The sequence below is a fragment of the Bombus terrestris genome, chromosome 1 (assembly GCF_910591885.1).
Source record: "Bombus terrestris chromosome 1, iyBomTerr1.2, whole genome shotgun sequence".
NCBI classification, from domain to species: domain Eukaryota; kingdom Metazoa; phylum Arthropoda; class Insecta; order Hymenoptera; family Apidae; genus Bombus; species Bombus terrestris.
The window spans coordinates 8,896,889-8,915,535 of NC_063269.1; the positions used below are offsets into that span (position 1 = coordinate 8,896,889).

The following is an 18,647-nucleotide window of genomic DNA, read 5'->3' on the forward strand; positions in this document are numbered from 1 at the left end:
TTTGCGTTTATTGAGAGTTAGTAACAAATTAGCAATACAAGTTTAAGTTAAGCTTCTAGAAAAAGGTTTGATACAAAGTCAATCTACAAAGAAAGTAGTTTAAAAAGTTTGTTCAAATATATTTCATTTTTAGTCAAATATACACATAGTGAATTAAAACATTTACCTTTGTATCTCACAATTTAAATAACAAAATGATCGTTTCGTTACTAAGGGTACATGAACATTTAGTTGCAATGTCTCATTGTCTTCTTACGATAATTTATAAATAAAATTTAGCAAGGAATATGTAATTCGTTATCTAAAATCTTTGACTAAATCACGTAAGCTACTACTGTCGAGGTAACACTGGACACCGTTACGATAGAAAATCTTATAAAAACTTGTTACAAAATCAAAAGATATAAGAATATAAGATACGAGAAAGATACAACAATTATATAAGAACAAGTTATAAGAATGTATCGTACAGCACGAATATAAAAACAACTTGTTACATGTTCAAGGTAATTGTTTCGTTATATGTATAGTATAGACGGAGTTTAGGTCACGTCAAACAGTCATCTCCGATAATTTCATCTACTTTTATAGGATGGCGCTTAGTCTCTCTACAAATCAGAAGTTCCGAATTGAAAATGAGTTTAAAAGAGGACGTTTGGATTCTCACAAGGCGGCGTCCTTTAATCGCGCGATGATCTCCTCGAGGTCTTCTGAAGAACCGGTGGGGAGTCATCCGGTGGGGCGAGAGACAACTACGACGGCGATCATTTAGCGTAGCTAAGATCTGTCGGTAGAAATTTTTTGTCGCGACAGCTTATTATGAATAATGATTTATATCTGGTCTGGCAGGGTGTTCCTCTCAATCGAGTGAACGAGCCGCGGCTACAGGGTCGAAATAAAGACAGATTAAAGGGGGTCGTGACAGAGCAAGGGAGACCAACCGAGGGGTTAATAACGGTCGCGTGTTGTAATACCTGCCATTATCCACAAACCGACCGCCTAACAAGCTACCTGCTAATAATACATGACGACGCGGCACACATGATCACGTGCGTGATCTTATTACTTGACTCCCCTCGAATTTTTGTCATTGCGATACCTAATCACCAGTACGATAGTTCTAGCCGATCGATCGCGATATACGCAGATCGTGGGGAGCTGTAACGACGATTATAGCACGACGTATCGAAAGTAAGCAGACAAACGTGAATCATTATTTAGTGGAGCATAGTATTGGAAATACAATGAGGTGTAAGGCATAGATTCTCTAAGAAACGAAACTTTTCCATTACAAATATTTTATTCGCACCTATGCTATAAATTATCAAAACAGTTGAATTTCGTAAATAGACTTTCGTTCGATTTTTAACCTTCTTGGTATAAGATTTTTTTCTGGGATGAAGCTCTCTTTCTATAAGATCTGAAATCAAACACAAGATACGAATGGTAGATAAACGATATATCTAGTAACATACGATCATTTGAAAGTTTTTAACTACGCAAGATAAATTCTTTGTTTATTTTATTTTGAATTGACTATTTCATTCTTTGCTCTCACTTTTTACACGCTTCATTGTCAAAGGAATGAAGATCTTTCCAGAATCCCAATTTCATCTTCGATTTCTAGATAAACATCGACAATGGTAAAAATGCTAAGATTATTATTAGATATTTTTTTCTTTAACAAACCCGTTACGTAGAACTAAAAGTCGAGTTAGGTGAGCCACGTTTGTATTTTTCTAAATATGTGCTGTTTCGATCGGAAAGTTCTATAAAGAAATCTCGTCGAACTAAAACAGAAATAATCTATCGGCAGTTATATCTTCCTTATAATAAGGAAGATCCACTTGCACAAGTTATTCTTCGAATTAACGCTTATTACAGAAGACCAAGGTAAAGCAAATCAGCTTTGTTAACGTAAGAAGGCAAGTAGGTGGCTGGATCCGCGCAAAAGGTACTCCGCAAAAGTCAATTAGTAACGGAACAATTATATCCGGTCGAATGGATCGCTTCCAATCTCTCCTTGCATTACCTTCCTTGCACAACTTGGCTTCACCTGTCATCGGCCAACGATCCGCCAGTGAAATAATCAACCGAATGAAGAGAACGAGAAGAAGGTGGAGAAGGAGCAGCTTTTACGAGTTGTGAAATAACAGGGCGCAAGTATGACCATCAACTTCTCACCGATAGTTTTCCGTCGCTTGCTAATCCTTTTTCTTCGTTCCTCTGGGAATAGAGAGATTCTTTGCGCGTTATTCAGTATGACTCGAGTGACATGATTTATGAGGAAACCTAATTTAGTTGACGAAAAAGTGTGTATTTTACAGTGTATGATTTTTGTAATAAGACTGCGGACATTTATGTAAATTCATATTGTTATAAACACTGGAGAAATGGTACCCGGGCAGAGATTATGCTTTATTTCCCAACTATTATAACAGAGGTACTTATCTTGGATATTTTATATATCTTTACACAGTACGCGCATTCTGCACATTTTTGCACACTTGAATTTCTCACAAATCCATGAAATGTAAAAAACTGCAGTCTAGTAATACGTTTGTGACGTACAAATGGAAGGGAAATTTATTATTGAAATTAATCATCGCTTTTGTTAGCAACGATAATAATTTTAGTAATAATTCGTAACATCGTTAACGTAGATTTGCATAAATATCGATCTAACATAAAACTATCAACGAGGTCGCCTAATTTGTTAATAGGAAGTTTCCTTATTTTAATTTGTTAGTTGAACGTATCGATGACTATAGAAAATTTCAATTATTCTACCGATTGACTATAACGCGCGTACTTTGACGTGAACAATTCTTATGTATGAAAATTTCAACCCTAAAAAGTTTCTTCAAGCAACGACGATTTGTAACATTAATCAACTTGTTAGGAGTTTTACAACTTGTTTACTAAACTTTAGCTTCAACCATTAATAAGCTCGGTACAAATGGACGTTCGAACATTGACGTTCGTTCGTCGGCTATTGGAAGAGAAACAATGTACTTAGAAGTTTCTCAATCGTTTTGTAGCGAGCATGGCCTGCCTCCATCTATGCGTGTGCACAGTGGATCCGTTCGCTGGTCGGATGCAATTACGGATCGGGGCCGGACCGAGAAAAACGCCCAGTGCATCGCTTGCCAATTACTGGAAGGAAAGGCAAGGGAGTCTCCAATTTGCTACTAACTTCTCTCAACGAAGGGCGGAAGCGGCACGGAAGGGTGTGGCACCAGTTACCGAACGCGAATTGCACGGAAGCCTTTGCGAATGTGAACCGAGTGCAACAGTATTTATTAATCTCTCAAATGGTCACTCTTGAAGAAATTAATTGTGTAAATTGAAGTAAATCAATTTGAGCGCGATAATAATGATCCACAATGTGTTGAATTAAAAGTTTGATTAAAGCACGGTACATGATACGTAGATTAAGGATTAAATTTATATTTAACATACGAAATGCTCGTTTGAACTCATTTTTTACTTAAATTACGCGAAACATTGCCGGGGGAAACACAATGTAACATTTTGACGTGTAACACGAACGTTGATAACGTTCTGTTACAACGGAAAATAACAAGCTTTCTTTATCGCGTATTTCACGGTAGAAAATGTGATCGATTGGCGTACGTGATGGTGAAACTGATACTAAAGATAGGCACGCGAAGTACAAATGTCAGAGTAAATCAATAATATAAAGGAACGTTGCTGCGAAATACGGAACAAGTACTATAATAAATACACTAGATCATAAGAATTCTAAAATTAAACAGAACAACGTATAAATAGTACGCTTAGACTGAGATATTAAACCTACTACAAAAATGCTATATCAAAAATACATCCAATGTTAAAAATAGAATTCGATAATGTTACAAATAACCACTAATGTACACAACAACGTGTAAACGAAAAAACTTTTTGGCCAAGTTAAAATAAATTCACCGAAGAAAGTTGCAAATTTTGATCTATCGTTGTTCCTTGATGGATCAATCCCCAATGATATTTTTAATCGATAGAACGATCATCTGATTACATCGACTAAATGTTAACATATTTCGCATTGATTACACAAAAATACATCTGTTTCGTATGATCGCTTAATCGTTCATATAAAAGTATGTCGTCCTTCTACTTATCTATAACGTATTATTTCCTACTTCTTCTCTCAAGTACCTCATCGATTATAACAGTGTTTTAAAAGGATAATCGTAAATCTAAATACAAGAATTTTGTACAAGGTGGATATACTTTAAGGTAATCAGCGATGAAACGATATTACGAAAAAAAAAAAGGTATTTTTACGTGACCAGCAGGAGACGTGTTAATAAGCAAATCAGCTCGTTTCGTAAACGAGAATAAGGTGGACGACGTATCGTTCGAGCGATACGATGGCATACAGATCATTCGTTTCGAGGACGCGGAGTCGGAATGAAAGAACGTGGGTGCGAGACACGAGCGAGCTGTGTCGAGCAGGTAATCGAAAATGCGATGCGAGTGCCACGCCGGCGGTCTTTGTCGGCAAGCCTGCACGAGCAAATGCAAAAGGCATGAATGCAGCTGAAACGGCACGAGCCGGCACGAAAGGCGTACGGTAGAGAACGACGTCTGCTGACGCAGACCGAGGCTTCCTCTTTGGCCAGACTTCCTGTCAGAAATGATCGTCGCGATTCGCGCGAGCCAACCGTTCATTCCGACCTTATGATTACATTCTCGATCAGCTCCAGTGATCAAATAATGCCACTCACTTGTCATCATTTTCTTTTCTATTCGTACAATTGTCCTTTAATGTCGTCGCATCCTGATTGAATAACGTTGCGTTTCTTAATATTGTTTCTAGTGTAGGTAATATTATTATTTACTATTTTTATAATGTTATCTACTATTTTTATGAATATATACGAGCGAAAAAAGAGAGCATAAATAGAGATTTGATTTAATTAGCATTTTCCAATTAGCATTTTACTTTGTACATTTTTATGAATTAGATACGTTAGCTACGTTTTGTACATTCTTAAATATTAAATTTTAAATTTCCATTAATTCATAAATACGCGCAGTCTATTAATAATTAAACACACGATTTAAGTATTACTGAATATTATAGTTGTATAAATAATAGTAGTATAGGCAAATAATAGTTGCCTAAAATCACAAATGACAACTTTTAAAATAACTTTCTTTATATTCTGATTATAAGTGCCACTTTTACAGATGTATATTGAATCAACTTAAAAAGTATATTGAATCCCATAACTTTCATTGAATTGTATACGTATTTTACACCGTACAGTCAGAGAACCCAAAATAAGGCGTAGTAACAAGCGCATCATGAATGAAACCCGTGGAATGTCATTGAGAAACAGCCTGAACGCAACACGATGACATTAGTATATGCCAACGCATTATCTGCTTACTTCGTTACGTTACGTTCCTTTTCGACAAAATCGCAAAAAGAAACGCGGCCGAACATATATAAAACCAGCATTAATTTTATGCAAATACATAGGAGTTTCGAAAATTCATTTTCTCAATAAACTCGTTTGATTCGCTCGATCAAGTACAATAAAGATTTATACGAGTTAAGAGACTTTTCCCTTCGTACCTTGGTATTCTGCTAATTCGATGTGATGCACGAATCATCGTAGGTGGTCGAAGATGGAGGTGTGGGAGTTCGTTTCACGATGCCGAAAATCGCGACATCTTCGACACCGCATCGACATCCGGAGGAAGGCGCCTCGGTTGCGCATATTAATTATGCTACTTATCGATGCTAATTAATTCTTCTAATTAACTAGGCGACGCAGTAACGCGCCGTTAACGCCTTTCATTTATATATCATATGGCACATAGACAACTTTTACATACTTCTTTGCGTCATATTGGCCTCCGATATCAAGAAGCTTTGCTTCGATTATTATGTAAATCGATCAACGCGTTTCACCGATCGTTTATGCACATGCGCATTTATGGGTCACTCGATACACAGAGAAGAAATGAGAACGTCACAAGTGAGAAAAATCTTTTCGTTCTTTTACATTTTCACTTGTTAAGCAGGGAGAACGAGTTAACTCGTTACTCGGATTTCCAATCTCTTGAATATAACAATTTCTTTATTCATACATGGATCTGTTAGTTTTTAATACGTCGTATAGTGTATCATACAGTGAATAAAAATCGAAATAATCATTGTTCGATTTTGATCTTATTATTCGATGATATCATCAGTCTGTAAGTGGCATAGATGTAAACGATAATTCCCTCTAAAATCGATAGAGGATTAGTAAACATCATTTGTACATCAAAATCTAATCGCTTGAAAATTAGCTCACTCATTCAATTATATATTCTTGCTAAATAGCGTTTGTTACATCTTGAGCAAAGATATGTACAATGTTAATTTCTAGTTTAAAAATTCCTTTCTTTCTTTAAAGAACGATCTTAAAAGAACACGGTCCAAATTATCCTATAATTTTAGTTGTTCTGTGTCAAGAAGATATTGTACCACATTGCTATATAACTTTTTTCTGCTATAAACTATTACGTTGGATGTTGTTTATTTTTCTAGCAAAATCCATTCGTAATCGAGACTTGGTTGGGGAGTGAAATTCTGATCACATTTATTCCAAACAAATTTTTTAAGTTATACAAACTCCCTGTCCTTTGCTAAGTGTCAACACAATATCTTATGGAATAAAAGGGAGGATAAATGACTTGTGCATGATCCTTACGAAATAATAGAAAGATTGTCCTTGGTATCAGCACTATTTGCTTAAACGTCACCGCGTGTGGTTGGTTAAGGAAATGAATATTCAACTGAAACAGGGGGTAACTAAAATGTTAACAAAAGTTACTCGTGTCACATCCTTTGATATCAAGTTTCTAGAAAGCTGTACATTCGAATTATACGCATTTGTTGATTTTTGTCCCGAATCCTCATTCGAATGCCGCACTGTGGAACGTGGAAACGTGGTCTGCAAACGTGCGAACGTCGCCTGCGAACGTGGACTGCGAACCTGCGAACGTGGACTGCGAACGTGCGACCGTGGCAAACGTGGTCTACGAACATCACCAGCGAATTTTGATTTTTATCCCAAATTCTCATTCAAATGCAGTACTGTGCGTGTCATTTCCATTAGAAATAAACCATATCGTACTTATATTTGCAAAAATTAAGATTGACCCAATTAGAATATCATCGTTAGTTACTAATCCTGAAATTATAAATATTCTCGGCTAAGAGACTCGGACGACAGATTAAACAGGTCAAATAGACGGATTAAGAGATTAATAAATATAATACAGAAAAAAACGAAATCCCATTTATTAATTCCCTTGTCAGAACTCGCAAGATATATTAATTTTTATTGATAAGTTGACGAAATACGCGTGACGCATTTCCGTGACGTAGCGTTACGTCACTGGGAAACCCGGAAAGGATAGGGCGGTATTCTTCCGACGAATATTTCCGACAGTATCCCTTTGGCGCAAAAACCAGAAAGGAGATCCGGTAGGCTGGTTGTTTCGTCGAAGGACAAGATTTTTGCGTCGGCGTGAGCTGCCGTTAAAACGACAAATTATCCATCTTGTAGTACAAGGTTCCTCCACCTAACCGATAGAGTAAAGATTTCTGAAGCAGGGAGGAGGGCAGATCCATCCCTTCCAACGTTCCGCGGATTCTTCCCGGACAGATTTGGTGGGAGAGATGGCTGTCGAGTGGGAAACCCGGCGAACCATCGGAGGGGAAGTGGATTGACTTACGAGAGATTCTTGCACAAGTGCTCGCAATGCAACGGCGAGAACCTCCCGCAAAAGGATTTACGACATTACTTTCATTCTTCCTCTAGAGATTTTGTCCGGGCCGATTTCTAAGGGCCCGTGTGCTTCTCACCGTCAATGACTACCTGTTTCCATTTCTGACAAGATTTAATTAACGTGCTACGAGGCTCCGATTCCTTAGACACCGTTTTAATATCGACGCTGGTTGCTTAGAATAACACGTTGAAATTGATATGTGTGATACGATTGTAGTGGAAAAGTTTAGAACCTGATTTGGGTTGGGTTTGGGTTATCGAGACGATATTGTTTATTTAAATTATATATCTTCTACTTCTTTCCAACGATTTCATTTCGTTCTTCAAATTATCCTCGAATATATGGTGTGATAAATAGTAAAAATGTTTTAATTTAACCAGGCTTTCTTGTTACCTCTTATTGACAATTTTAAAGTATTTTCAAATAATAAGATATGACGAGTAGTGAAATTATTTTAGTTTTTTAAGCAAGTAAAAGAATTCGTAGCTCTGTCCGTTACATTTTATCTACTAATTTTTCACGTCATATGATAATCGTTTTTTTAATAGAAGTGTAAAGTAATTCGAGTAAAAGCAATCACAACTACCATAAAAATGAACAGGAAGTTTCATTAATCAATCAATGTTGAGGTAAAGTCTCAATCAAAACTTGTGCCAGAGAAGTTAACTTAAACTTCAATTTACTTTTAAAATTGCAACATTTCGAATTGTAATAGCGTGGTACCAAAATGGCGCACGCAGTGGGACGCCGCTAAAAATTACCGGATACGAATTCTTTTAAAACTTATCATTATAGTTCTATGATGAAATAAAGTATTAACATATCACGGAAATATTCGATCTCGTACATTGATCACGTTATATGGAAGAATTCGATGTTTAGACATCTGGGAACTTGAGCAACATTGAGGCTGAGACAGACTCACTACCGACAGGGTCGATGTCCGGCGAAGGCCGCTAACGACGCCTAATCTTTTCCAAGAAGTTGTCACAACTCGCCGCTCTTCTGGTATCGAGCCACGTTCAGGATCAGCTTAAGCTTCTCGATGTACTGTACTTGGAGTAACTTATAACTTATCCAATGAACAAATAGCAGCGATTAACGTAACTTTCAAACGTTATTTATATATCGATTTCGTTCTTTTTTTTCGGAAAAAATATAAAAATTGACGGCAATAAGAATTTAGAGCGTCGTTTCATTTCAACAATTTAATGGTACTTTCTTTTTAGAGAAAGTGCGGCTGTTCTCTGAGATGTGAGGTATATAGCATAATAAAGGGACAACAATGCGTCTGTTATATGTATTTTATATTGTTTCTGAATCGACATAATTCAGATGAAAGTAAGTGATTGGTGTTATATCATTTTTGTCAAATAGCTTGAATATTAAAGAACTGTCTTTACTAATTCCATCTGCTAATTCAAATTTTGTAGCGATATTGTATTCCAGAATCTAAAATGATTATAATTTATTATAATGACTTCTTATAATATTATTTTCAATTTTATTAAAGAATTTAGCGTCTCAAGTTGAATAAAATTTTATTTCAAATACTACTACAGTAGATTTAGACTATGTGTTACTCATCAAGTAATCGTTAGTAAAATTTTGGAAATTTCTGTATTAAAGACACGCTTAAATCCATCGATATAAAATTAATATAAAACATTAATTACGAACGTTAACAAATCAGTTTTTTCATGTTACTATTCTAAGTCAAAGTAGCCGAGTGGTGACATCCTCACCGCAACTAATGTCTTGTCATCTCATCCCTAATCTATTCTACATGTGTATATCTACCTTTTTTACTCTTTGCAACCCATCAACTGATTCGCCATTTTGTCGCGATGTTGTAATAATAATGGCTACCTGTTATACATTTCCAGTAAGCTCGCTACTGAAAAAGTATGGGCTGCACTTGGAATCCTTGTGCTGAGATTTCATTTGCATGATACCGTCTTGGAACACGTCCAACGTGTAACAGAATTCTGTAAGTAATAGAAACTGGACACTCATAGATATATCTTAGCTGAAGTCTGTCCTGGCTGTTTTAAATGAATACGATATTCGCTATTTCCAAAGGATGCACAATGCAGATTGAAGTGGTTAGGACAATTTCAAATCTGCCTTTCGAGCATCCTGGTCCAGGTACTGATCTGCTGGAGGCTGATGGGGCGTGGCACCAGAAGATGCGGGTTCTGCCATTGGCTCGTACCTGTTAAACCATTCACTGCTACAATTGCTCTCTCTACTACACCGATACTGTAACTTTATCGATCGCTTCACACTCAAATTGAAAGGTCAAATAGTGCTGCTGTTCCAACCAGTGGTGATTTTTATATCTCTTCGAAAGTATAATTCTACAGCAATTCATCTCAATTTGTTTGGAATGAGACGATATATGAGATATTCTTTTAGACTCTTAATCTTACCAGACTAGTTTTCGTTCTTTATCTGCCTTACTTATCTGCAGTCGTGCATAAATACAGCAGATAGATATCAAGAGAAAAAGTAGGCAAGTGCTTATATATATCTTCACCTGCATCTTTCTAGTGCACGTTCAACTTTTGAAAGGAATTCGTTCCACGTACGAGAATGAAATCGTGGAAGGCATAGCCTGGTTCTGCGTAAAGTGTCGCCAATTCCAGCAAATCATGAAAATTCATAGGTATCGCTTTCACGGAACGAATTACGAGACAGCCTGGCAGTTTTTCCACGAACCAGCTCAAGTGAAAGAATCGAAGGCAAACCTGTTGTAAAAGAGTTGTAGTAAATATTATTTATTTACCGAGTCACTGACGATCGGTTGATGGAACTTTAAAAGATAGTGTGTAGGTTAAGAGGTAGATTTTGTCATCAATATCAACAAATCCATCGTCTTCCTCTATAGTCTTGTCTTATGGACTCTGCAACATACAGAGTGTCCCAAGTTTAAATGATCGGGAAACAAGAAGAAGAAGTTGCATAAACATGTGTCTGTGAACGCTTTATTACGTTAGAAGAAGTTGATTTATATTTCCATTTCAAAGTGCCGCCCTTCGTTTTGGACACAAGCTTGTTATCATAGGGAAATTGACTCTATTACACTTCGAATTTCATGTTTATCTTGCTGTTGCAATTGTGAACAAATGCTGATTTATTCAATGAATGAACCATTAATCTTTTCTATTGCTTCTTGTCGCGACGCTGTTTCCCACTGATAAAATACTGACGATGTAAGATTTGATGACCTCGTGGAACAGATAATGTGTTCTGCCCGACTAATTTTTCACGATGTTTTTCTAGTGCCTTTGGGTTTCATATTTCTGTTATACCTTTTTTATAAAACGTCAGCAGACCTATGTTTATATAATATTTTTTCTTATCTCCACCTTCTTATCTTCATTAGGACATATTGGAGACATTTGATCGTTCAAACTTCTGGGGCACGTTGCATAATTGAAGCTTGACAAAATCATATGTTTTACGACTGATAATAATGACAGTGTTTATTTGGCAACGTGTAACCCCGTTGAGCAATGAAAAGAGATACATTACGTGATATTGATTAAACAAACAATGAATCTTTGATTTCTGATAGTTCCCAAACAAATTATCTTGAAATAGGTGTTTACATGAATCGTTTCCTGTTTGACCTCTTAAGCATGCTGTATCTATTAACTTTTTGGATTATACCACACGTGTATAAATATGGATTAGAAGAAGTCATACAATAACGTTAGTGTAACGTATTTTAATAATTTAACTTATGATAAAGGATACAGAATTTTTTGATGCAACATAAAATATAAAAAATGAATTCTACGCAACATGATATTATGAAATTGTTACTAACAGTATAATAATAATAAACAGTATAATAATTTTAGTCCTATATTTGTTAGTTTAGGATTTTATAAAACTAATCTTCGAAAATGTCTGAGAAATTTTATCTTTATAAAGAAAGTTTCGAATTTTAATTAAAGAAATTATAGTAAATTTTAAATTAAATTACGATTAACACGCCTATACTTAGAAATGTACTTAGAAATGTCTTTCGTTTTAGTTGTCGTGCACGAATTGATAGGTATCTGCAGGTTCTTATTAATAGATACACATAGAGTCGACCGTAACAGTTTAATTTTGAACGAACTCTTACGGTTTACGAAGTACTATGATAAAGAAAGTGATTAAATAAATTTAATAAAATTAATACTATCCATTTACTACTTATTTTTTCAAATACATATATTTCATTAACTTTCGCATAACAGTATTAATACAAGATATTTTGATCATATAATAAATAAATAAACGGATGCGAAAATTTACGATTACCTTAATATTTTAAATTCAAATTACTTCGCATGTAAAATCACTGAGACAACTAAAATATTGATTTTATCAATATCAAACTTATTTCTCTCATATATGTGGTGCGCGACTTGATAATCGTCCCGCTGAGATGCATCGTTATATGAGTATTGAACCCCTGTTAAGATATCAAACGTTTGATTAAGTTAAAAATAAAACTAATCGTCAACATAACTTGATGCAATTTCCGTAACAAATGTTTTTGGCGTAGATAGTAAGTAAGGGGCTTACATCTTGTTCCCTGATCGTTATATAAGTCACAATTTACATCAAGTTGTATCCAATTAATACAAAAAATAAGAATACGTAATATGTACAGAACATTTGTAAAGAATCCACTCAACTTAATACGTCATTTAGCAAAATGTGTTCTTAGTTCTCAATAATGAATTTTCAAAAATTTGATCGGGAATCTAACTAGAAAAAATTAAACATGATAAGATAAAATCATAATAGCCTAATATGTACGTAGATTACAACACTGCGAAGTTTAACAATTATGTTTAATGACAAACATAAATATTGATATGTAAGTACATTTCGTAAGAGCTGACTTTAATGGCATAATTTAATATCCTTACCTGTTAGATTCTTATCTATTAGTATTGTTCGTTAGCCATAATATGTAATTTATATATGTGATATAAAACAAATGTTACTTATCATATTTCTGCGGAATTTATCTGGAATTTACGATATTGTAATATTACGTAATTCAATCTAAAAATAATCTTTATTCCATCGAGAATAAATTTTACACGTAAAAGCACATATTTTGTTAGATATATATAGCTGAAAGTAAGATAAAGATCAAGAATAATAAAATTACGTTGGAGAGTTCATTTCAGCAGAAATTTTATTTGGAAATATCCAATATACATGAATTTGCCAAATTCGCAACTAGGTAGGAATTTACAGGAAATTGTTCTACGAAAGATTTATGATTTTCTCGAAAATAAAGCCTCCAACGCAATTCTGTTGTTCCTGGTTTTCGTCGTATTTCGAGACATAAAATCTGACTATCTTCGCTTCTGGCACAAATTTAGACTGTGTTTATATACATATTTTTAGAAATAGTTTTTCAAAAATAGACTCACAAAACGTAGTTCTAAAATAGTTTGCATATTTAATGATCTTTAGTCGTAAAAATGAAAGAAACAATCTATCAGATTCTTAAGAGATACGAAAAATTGAATAAAACAACATACGTAATATGATACACCAGTCCAAGCTTCCTTCTTAAATTTACACAGTGAATTATCATTCATTATTTATTAACTAATTAATAATAATTATTACCTAATTAATAATTAACATAATTTGACCGAGCAATTAATGCAACATTTAAATATAAGAAAAACCAAGAAAGACACTTTTCACTCGGTTTAACCCCAACATTTTCCTACGTTTCTACTTCTATGAGATCAGCTCTATATTCCTTGCCCTAAAAACGAGAATCTCAAATTTTCAACTGAAATAACGATTTACAAAACATGTTATCATATCACTTATCTTCCTAATCACAATTCATGATTCGGTAATCGTATCGTCGCTCAGATACCGTTATATTAATCAAAATAATCAGTCGCGATAATTCAATGTGTATCTGGCTAAGTATCAAGGTTCAGGTAGATAAAAATCGAAAGGAAGAGAATGAAAGAAAGGAGGGAAGAGAAATAATTCTCGCGGGGTTCAGGAAAAGCGTTCACGTGAAAGGCGCACGCTCGATTTACATGGAAGTAATAACACGCCCGCGCACTAATTTGCATGCAAATAAAGGTCGCCAACGAGAGAGCGCAGACGCCCCACTCTCACGCGATTCTGAACACGGTCGCAGCAGAACACATATCTACATAGTGGCGCGGAGGAGGCACCTATGTGTACGTTGTTACCAATACGACGCTAACTTAGACCGATATGCACAACCGTCCGCCTTGTTCTCGGTGATCTTTCACGACGGCAGTTCGTTTCTAGCATCGTACGTAACTCAGTCACGCGTGATCTTCCAAAATTTTCCGGAAATCGCGTCGCGACACGTGTCTCGAGCTTTTCGCCGGATATCCGTCAGGTAGGACAAGACAAGCCGAAGTGGTGGCCAGCCGTTTAACCAGCTTACTGTGTCGTTTGCGCTTCTGGCACCGTTATTCCGTCCTTGAAAAGATACCAGTCTTACAAGAAGCATCTAGACATTGAGAAGCCGCAGTGTTCGCGCGATCGTCAGATTCCATCGATCCGATCGATTCTTGGACATTTAACCAGAAACGCCGGTGTTTGAATACGTGCTTGGGATTCATCGATCTCGCTATTCGGATCTCCCATCGAACAAATTCTCACGGTTCCGAGCGGTATGTTGTCTTTAATATTCAGTTTTATTGATTCGTTTGTGTTTTGTTTTTATTACATGTTTTACCAACAGTTGTATGAATGAAGGTTATGAAAGTAGTATTATGAATGCAAGTCTTTATGCACGCAAGTAACGATCGAATGTTCCTGTTCATAGTAGATGTTTGATAAAATTATCGCCTCTGAATACAAGATTTAAATAGTAAGTTTTAATAGATAAGTAATTCATTTCGTATCATTGTGTTATCAAAGAAAAGTTCAATGAAAATCTCGAATTAGACACTCCATAGTAGGCTTTATTTGTTCGAAAGGAACGCCCAGCAAGTTTTAAGGTTAGGATTGTTTTATAAGTATAAGGATATATACTTCCTGGTAGCTAATTTGTTTTTAGACCACAGCCGTGTAGTTTATCCTGTCTAGTATGTTTAGCAACGTGGTAGGTGTCGGTTCACATCAAACGAACACGCAATAGATATTAATAGTCTGTTCCTCGTTATCGAAATTCCTGAACTAGAAAATCGTCAAACACGATTCCATTCTTTGTATAGCGTCGTAATAATTATTGCTACGTGGACAGCGTAGCTGTAACAGTGTGAACGTATTATGTAAGAGAAAGTCCTTGACTGCCGGCCGCAAATAACCTCTACTTCCTTCTACGATCGTTACGTTACGTATCGTAAAATCGAAATTATCAATGCTTCCATTAATTGAACCAGATTTGGCTTGGTGAGAGGTTCTATGCAAGATATAAATCATCGATTGTATAATAACTACATTTTCGTGGTTCCTTGCCAACAGGTATCGCGTATACTTTCTGTCGTAACGTGTGACGCAGAACGCCGAACACGTTGGAATATTAAACGAGTGTGGATTTATGAATTGTTTCGTCATATGTTTTTATACGGTGCATTGTACTCTAAGTTTAATACCAAAGCTATGATTTGTTAGACTATAGATCCTTTTTATTAAGTATTTGAAAAGCGAGATGCATGCTGCTGCGATATTAAATTTTTTTACTATTTGATATACCATATATTACGCAAAAAGAGAACTATGTCCATTGAATAGATAATGTTTATTAACACATAAGTGTTTTGATATATTAAAAGAGAGTAGTACAAATACGAGAGAATTCCAAGTAAAGTGAATACGCGAATAAGTAAAATAAATCTCTGTTTAGCTTTTCTTTTTTTAATTATTTTCATGACATGAATATGCATAAACATCCATAGTTCGGTGATTTTTTATATTAAATTTTTAGTATCAAATTTTTACCACTTCTTTACGTTCAGTCCAATAATGCTTTTGGATATTTCACTGATGTTCTTAGATGTTTATCTTACAGAACAGTATATAATTTGGATCTTTAGATTTTTTTATTATTTATATCAATAATTACTGTTTATTTTCTTATCAGTAAACTGTAAATTTGAAATACGTGACATTTATATAAAAAATTATTTCTTCCCTTTTTGTTTGCAAAAGAGTGTAGATTTGAGATTACATGTTTCTAAAATATTTTACTGGCAGTCAGCTTGCGTGTAACTGCTTCCAAGCGAACGTCACAAAAGACATTTATTGTGCTAATAAAAATGGCCTGAATACCAACACTAAATGAGATACAGCAATTAAAGGCAATCGTCTTTTTTATACTTACATAACGCTGCGCTCTATATTATACAGATTAATATTTGTGTAATATTGTACACTAACATCGCAGATATCACTGATATCAGGGATTAACATTATCACCATTGCATACGTAGTACATGTACTATACTTTTGAAAACTGCGATATTATCTTAACCATTATCGATCCATGAGAAATAGTGAGAGAACTAGTCACCTAAAGGTAGTTTGATGTATATAAATAGGAACATAACAGAGCGATTTGTCGACTTTTTTTAACGAAAATTTTACGTAATATTTTTAAATGAACCGACACTTTTATTCAAATGCATAGGTATATTGTTACGTAGTATTTTTATTATACTATTTTATGTATTGGTATATAGTACTTTTATAGCATGAAATAATTGACCAAGTTTAAGACGGTTATTGTCTTCTTTCTTTTTTAATATCATTCGCAATATTCAAATTTATGTCAATATTAGAACTGCAAATATACGTAGGAAACGAAGTATTTACGTAAATTTTCAATACACAGAAATCAATCGGGAAGTGGCATTTAAATCTATGTAAATTAATGTCGAATACGAATTATCTATGACGTAAAGAAACCCTTCCTCTTCCAATGTTCAAATTACATAATTTACGTATATCATATAATCATGATCATCTTTTTCCTTCTGTTATGGTTACTAGCATAAGCATCATAACCTTCAGCTGAAGCAACACTTACAAGCTACATATTTTCTACTTATACTTACACTTTAAATCACTGCTGATGATCAATCACTTAACCATCACTATTACACTATGCACATATTTCCATTGAAAAATCACACACTATCGAGTCGTCCACTTAAAGTCTATAACATCATCGCGTTTACTAGTTTTCGTTTCAATTCATGACTATTATAATAATTAGTATTACAATGTCGTTTATACATTATTATATATGGACTATGGAAAACTATTGAACTTCAAAATTAGTCCTGCACTTTGCAAAATGGTCATAACAATTATAGTATTAAAATTTTTAATGCATTAATAATTTTTATAATAAACTGTTTATAATTTGCTTATAATTCGGAAGCAAAAATTCAATATATAAATAATATATATTGTATATGAAAATGAGAAAGTTATTTTAATAATTGGTGGTAAGGTACGAAGTAACTTGACTACAATCACTTAAAACAAGTATAACAATCTATCTTTAACATTCTCGTGAGATCATGCTGTTTTGTGGTACTGTACGACAGTATCTATCGATAAGAATAATCTTAAATAAGTCTTCATACGTATAAGTGCTTACGTAATTTATTGTAGCAATGTTAAAGAACCAAGAATATTCATTGTGTATTATAAAGTTTTTTACGTAATGTAGATATACTGAATAATTTCACGTAATATCGATAACATGCTTTTTGAAAAATTTTTATTTCTTATATTTTTGGTAAAAACGGTTCTTTTGAAAGAATTATCTAATCGAGTCAATCTTATTTTTTAAGCACTTCGAGCCTTATATAAATACTCATAAATAAATTATTGTTAACGATAATTAACATAATTAACATAATTAAGGCAATCAAAATATTAACAAGACAGGAGCTATGTGCATATCCCTCTGAAACTGATGTACTCAATATGATTGCTAAAATTGGCTCAAACTCTTTCAGAGGTCGACGCCAAGTCTGAAATCGATAAGTCGAGCCTGACGTAGTTACGTTAGTTGTGTCAGTTATCGAGCTGCACTTTAATTTCAGTTTTACTACTGCCAAAACACGGGAAATGTTCTTTTGAATTTGTATACGGCCACAAAATGTTATATAAAGTGTGTTGTATTCTATCGGTAGCTAACGAACAGACAATACTTCAGGTAGCTTTCTACGTCGTTTCCTGTTTCCAAAAGACAGTAAAGTTTTTGCAATACTTAGTATATATTATTAAGAACTTGATACTTTCTGAAAATCAAAATTGCGCTTATTTTATGCCAAATCAAAGTACGTATTTGTATTACATTGAAGGGTAGAAATTGGAAAATACATTACAACAGGGCAAAAATCGTGTTAAACATTTTTAGTTAATATTAAAATTCTTTTAGTAAACGAGCATTAGACTAGATGTAAGATATTAAAATAATATATGTATACACCTGTGTACATCATTTGTATTTAATGATGAATTTGTTTTTCTATCTACCCATAAATTGCAGTTGAAACTGAAACTAAATTTAGTTACAAATACAAGTTCTTCTTGTCATTATCATTTGTCAGAGTCGAAACTATATTTCACGTAAAGAAAGCATTTGGAAATGAAGAAAAATAAACATTCCATATTCATTTTCTATTTTTAATTTTAACTTTAAATTCGGTATAAATCATGACATTGAAAGAATTTTTTCTTTTGAACGAATATCCATAAATATCGTGCTGGTATAATATAGTGCAAACAAAATATTGTTCTAGTAATGGAATTTAACTATTATATACAAATTTAGCTGT

The 18,647-nt window shown here is 34.2% G+C and overlaps 1 protein-coding gene across 3 annotated transcripts in view; it reads left to right on the forward strand.

Moving 5' to 3' along the window:
- LOC100644160 overlaps window positions 1-18,647 on the forward strand; it is a 54,576-nt gene that overhangs the window by 16,837 nt on the left and 19,092 nt on the right. For 2 of the 3 annotated variants that reach the window (XR_007223574.1, XR_007223578.1), the window contains one exon: window positions 3,042-3,968. The exons of the other annotated variant lie outside the window; for it this stretch is intronic. The gene's annotated coding sequence lies outside the window, so the exon portion shown is untranslated. Of the gene's footprint in view, window positions 1-3,041; window positions 3,969-18,647 lie in introns of those variants that run through there. 3 annotated transcript variants of the gene reach the window in all.